The sequence below is a fragment of the Aegilops tauschii genome, chromosome 4, assembly GCF_002575655.3.
Source record: "Aegilops tauschii subsp. strangulata cultivar AL8/78 chromosome 4, Aet v6.0, whole genome shotgun sequence".
NCBI lineage: Eukaryota > Viridiplantae > Streptophyta > Magnoliopsida > Poales > Poaceae > Aegilops > Aegilops tauschii.
In genome coordinates this window covers 54,256,372-54,261,108 of record NC_053038.3, presented here as the reverse complement: position 1 = coordinate 54,261,108, position 4,737 = coordinate 54,256,372, and the positions used below count along the sequence as shown (strand labels likewise).

Sequence of the window (4,737 nt, the reverse complement as noted above, 5' to 3'; positions counted from 1 at the left end):
GCATGGTTAATAATATAGCCCGTTGCTGGCTATAACATCTCGCCGTGTCATCTATAGTCAATATAATCTCTATCTCTACTCCTATAAAAAGCTGAGTTGGTGATGATGGTGTGCCTGCCGTCTATCAATCTCGACCGTTCGATCCGCATCTAACGCATCTGATACGAGCTCGGGCACTTTTGCACAAAGACCCCCGCCACTCTCTTCGTATTCTTTCCAGACCCCTTCATCTCTCTATTCCAGACCAATCCAGATCCATCCCGTGCGACTTTCCTCCAGCCAACAATGGAGTTCCGATCTCATGCGCTGGCCGCTGCCGGCGCCGTCCGCCCCTAATGCTTCGGGTGCCTTCTGCCGCTGCAGCCACCACCACCACGACCTTGTCTCCTCTGCCCCCTTTCCCGTCTCTCCCCGCCATATTCTCCGGCCACCTCCCACATCTCCTTGGACGCCGACCGCTGCAAGTACGCCGCGGGGTACGCGCTGCACATCCTCGCCGGCGGCGGCGCCACATGCTACTCACTCTTCTCCATCGACACGCTCCACGGCCACCCCCTTCAGGTACGCGCTGCTCCCTGAGGACATCCACACCGTCTGCATGAAGTTGGGGTTCAGATCGCCGTCATCGTCACCGCCGGCCATTAATCAGTTCGCTAGGATGTATTTCACGCCCGTCGTTCCTCGCACTTACTTAGCCTGATCTATCAAATCGCAGTACTAGCGCTTTCTGTGGTCTCACATCACAGTTTTCTCTGCCCAAACTGCAGGAGGCATGAAGAGATTGGCTATAGACCAGGCAGGAGAATAGGGGATAGGAAAATGCAAAAAATTGCCAGGCAATATATGTTCTCTTGCACGTTTGAATCCTGATTTGGATTATCCTACAGATTTGAATATTTTTATCATACCAATTAGCTTTTTATTTTTTCGTGAGTATAATGATATGCCTGATGCCCAAGGTTGTGCTTTTCCTCCTCATAGTCCAAGTTACTCGAAAATAGATATCATAGCCCTGTATTTGATTGCAGTAGAAGTATCATAGATTCATCTCCACATATACCCCATCTGTGGGTGTCAAGCCAATCACCCTGATTCCTATATGCTAGCCTGAGTTGTGAATCGTTGTCTCCTTAGGACTGTTAACCTAGAAATTCTCAAAATAAAGCAAAACATCAAGCCCTTGATCATGTGGACCCTTACTTCAAAAAGCATGGATGTGATCTAATATAAGCTTATTCTTTGATTTTCCACCGAGATTCCTCACGCTGTGCACAGATGAAGGATGTTGGGCCATTTAGATGCCTTCTTCAGCGCGCCGTCATCCTCTCCTCCTCTAGCCAACATCGATGGCATTTCGGCGTTGAGGAGAAAGTATCGTGTCACATATATGCTTCTTGATTCCCTGGATTCTGGATCTCCTTGGGAAAAAGTAGGTGAATGATTTTCAAAGGTGCAGATTAATAGGGCATGATAACCCTGTTTTTATTCTTCGATTTATTTTGATCCCAGGCATTAGAAGGATTTACTTTTTGACTGTTACGCTGCTCTGCTAGGCATTAGAAGGATTTCATTTTTTACTGGTACGCCTGCTCTGCACCATTATCTAAATAAAATCCTAAGAAGAGTATGTATGTAGCTAGCTTTCACTTGCTTCTGTTTTGGGACATGTAGCAACAATACAGCATGTACTCCTATGTCCTGCATATGAACGTCAGAAGAAACCGAGGCACGCCCTACTGTATTAATACCGGTGACCCATGTTCAGCTAATTGTTTTACACACTTTTGTATGGGCACTGTTTAATATCGTACCAGATTTATCATTCCCCGCAAAAATAATAATATAGGGTATATGATTGTCCAGTAAAATAGAGTAGGCCAATCTATAGGCTGAAGTAAGTTAGTTTTGTTTTATTCACAGGAGTGCATGTGTTTTATCACTCACTAATTATATGGGGTTTTCACACATACAAGTGATGCATTTAACAGATTTTGAGAGGAAATAGGTTGTTTTTTTATTGTGTTTCTCTTCATAGAAATAAAAGTCGGTTTTCAGAGGGACGTTGGTTTTAGCCTTGGCCTTCTAAAGTTGAAAGATCACGCTGTTTTAATTACTTCTGGAGGATTCCTTCATTTTGAGAAAGTCAATATCTCAGCAGCAAGCCGGCAACTTGGCCAATGATGTTGGACGAACCAATTCTTTTAGACTCAAATTCTTGGATTGTGCTGTATATTCTGAATTTCTTTTGTGAACAAAAGTGAGGAGTGGGAGAGGATCTGCAATTGTGAAATTTACTTGTTTTCATTGGAATTGTGTACTAATTATGAAATGGTTTTTATTTCTTCTTGATTCGGTATACTATTCTTGGACTCATGAGATTGTTGTTTTATTTCAATGTTGGACGTGGTTCTGACAAAAATGCAGGCTGTAGCTAATGGAGACTGTAGCACGCTGGTATAGTGTCAGGTCCTGACGATCATGAGTGTGTTGCATGCCTGGGGACTGGCTCGTTGTGTGAAGTGACCCAGTGGCCGACGTGGGTGAGGACCTGTAGACCGGGCACAATGGTGAGGATGAACGAGAATGTGCTGGCGCCTGTGCGCGCCACCACGCCCACCGCCAGCTCCAGCCGCGGGCTGCAGCAGCACATCATCCCGCTGCTTGACGTCAGAATTCTCGTCTGCGGTGGTGAGGCAGAGACGGCGCTCGAGGGTAGGGGCTTGGACGCCGAGGCCGAGCGAGGGGATGGCGAGGAGCTTGAAGACGAGTTGGTTGACGTGCTGGCCTGGGAGCTCTGGTCGGCGGCGTCAAAGGCGCTGATGTCGCCGATGGGGATGGACGGTGGGCCTGGTCATACGGCCGATTACGTTATTACAGTTCATTAGAGTAACCAAACAAATTCTGTTTTTTCTCCATTCCCTTTACAGTAACTGTATAACTCGATTGTGTTTGCGTTTGCGTTAAGTTCCTTGCACCGAACACCTCCTAGGTGTATACGCGAGCAGCAATTACGAAAACAGTAGATGATGTGCAATTAGCAGTTTATTATGCCTTAGAAGACAACATATTTGTGTTCCATGATACAAGTATTTGTTTGTGCTTCTTCCATAGCAGACTTCTCAAGCCAATCTGATTGCATTTGTTTGTGTATGGAAGTGCCAGTTAGTGCAAATGTTTACTAATTATACAGTTCAAAATTAGGATTTCCACATGCTTTACTAGCAAGCTGGTAAGAAATATGATTTATTCGACTTATTGCACCTAGAACTCTTACTACATAAAGCTTATTTCGATGGTCATTGGCTGTGGATTGTGGTTACTACTCAGGTCATGGGTCGTGGAGTGTGACAAATTGAGTTATTTTTTTCTAAGTGTTTATTCAAACTATTAATTGTTAAAGTTCAAAAATAGACAAGCATTCTGTAGCATGATGCAACATTTGATATGGTGGTAAAATTATAATGGTTGCAATAGCGAAGAGCTGCAGAAGACAGACTGATTTGGAGTGTCATTACAATTGCAAAATGTGTGGGCGGAAGGATTTTCTATTATCGCATTATGGGATAGAGTGAGGAATAATAAAGTACAAGAAGTCCTCCTGCAAGGTGAATATGGAGAAGAAATCGTTTGGCTCGGTACATTATTTATTGTTTTGTAGCAATGTACTTGCTCTTACTATAATTTTTAAGTAAATAATGTTCCATGTGGTCTTTTATGATTCCGTTGCGTAGCACGGGCATCTTACTAGTAGCCAACACATATAGTAGTGGGCTACAAGGAAGTACTATTTTTCTATCATATGGCCCACCACACAGTCTCACATAGTAACGGTGGCAAAAGTAACAGTAGCAGTTTTGTAGTGATTGTAACAGTGGCAACGGAAAAGTAACTAAGCGAAGAACAATATGTGAAAAGCTCGTAGGCATTGGATCGGTGATGGAGAATTATGCCGGATGCGATTATTCATGCAACAGTTATAACATAGGGAGACACAGAACTAGCTCCAATTCATCAATGTAATGTAGGCATGTATTCCGAATATAGTCATACGTGCTTATGGAAAAGAACTTGCATGACATCTTTTGTCCTACCCTCCCGTGGCAGCGGGGTCCTATTGGAAACTAAGGGATATTAAGGCCTCCTTTTAATAGAGTACCGGACCAAAGCATTAACACTTAGTGAATACATGAACTCCTCAAACTACGGTCTTCACCGGGAGTGGTCCCGATTATTGTCACTTCGGGGTTGCCGGATCATAACACATAGTAGGTGACTATTGACTTGCAAGATAGGATCAAGAACTCACATATATTCATGAAAACATAATAGGTTCAGATCTGAAATCATGGCACTTGGGCCCTAGTGACAAGCATTAAGCATAGCAAAGTCATAGCAACATCAATCTCAGAACATAGTGGATACTAGGGATCAAACCCTAACAAAACTAACTCGATTACATGATAAATCTCATCCAACCCATCACCGTCCAGCAAGCCTATGATGGAATTACTCACGCACGGCGGTGAGCATCATGAAATTGGTAATGAGGATGGTTGATGATGACGATGGCGACGGATTCCCCTCTCCGGAGCCCCGATCGGACTCCAGATCAGCCCTCCCGAGAGAGTTTAGGGCTTGGCGGCGGCTCCGTATCATAAAACGTGATGAATCCTTCTCTCTGATTTTTTTTCTCCCCGAACGTGAATATATATAGTTGGAGTTGAGGTCGGTGGAGCT

At 44.2% G+C, this 4,737-nt stretch overlaps 1 long non-coding RNA gene across 1 annotated transcript; it reads left to right on the top strand.

Annotated features, from left to right (window-relative positions):
* The first annotated feature begins 246 nt into the window (after positions 1 to 246).
* On the top strand, positions 247 to 3,138 carry LOC109755179 (uncharacterized). The gene is made up of 4 exons (XR_006662178.2): positions 247 to 561; positions 768 to 1,429; positions 1,510 to 1,580; positions 2,425 to 3,138. It is a non-coding gene; the product is annotated as an uncharacterized lncRNA (long non-coding RNA).
* The last annotated feature ends 1,599 nt before the right edge of the window (positions 3,139 to 4,737 follow it).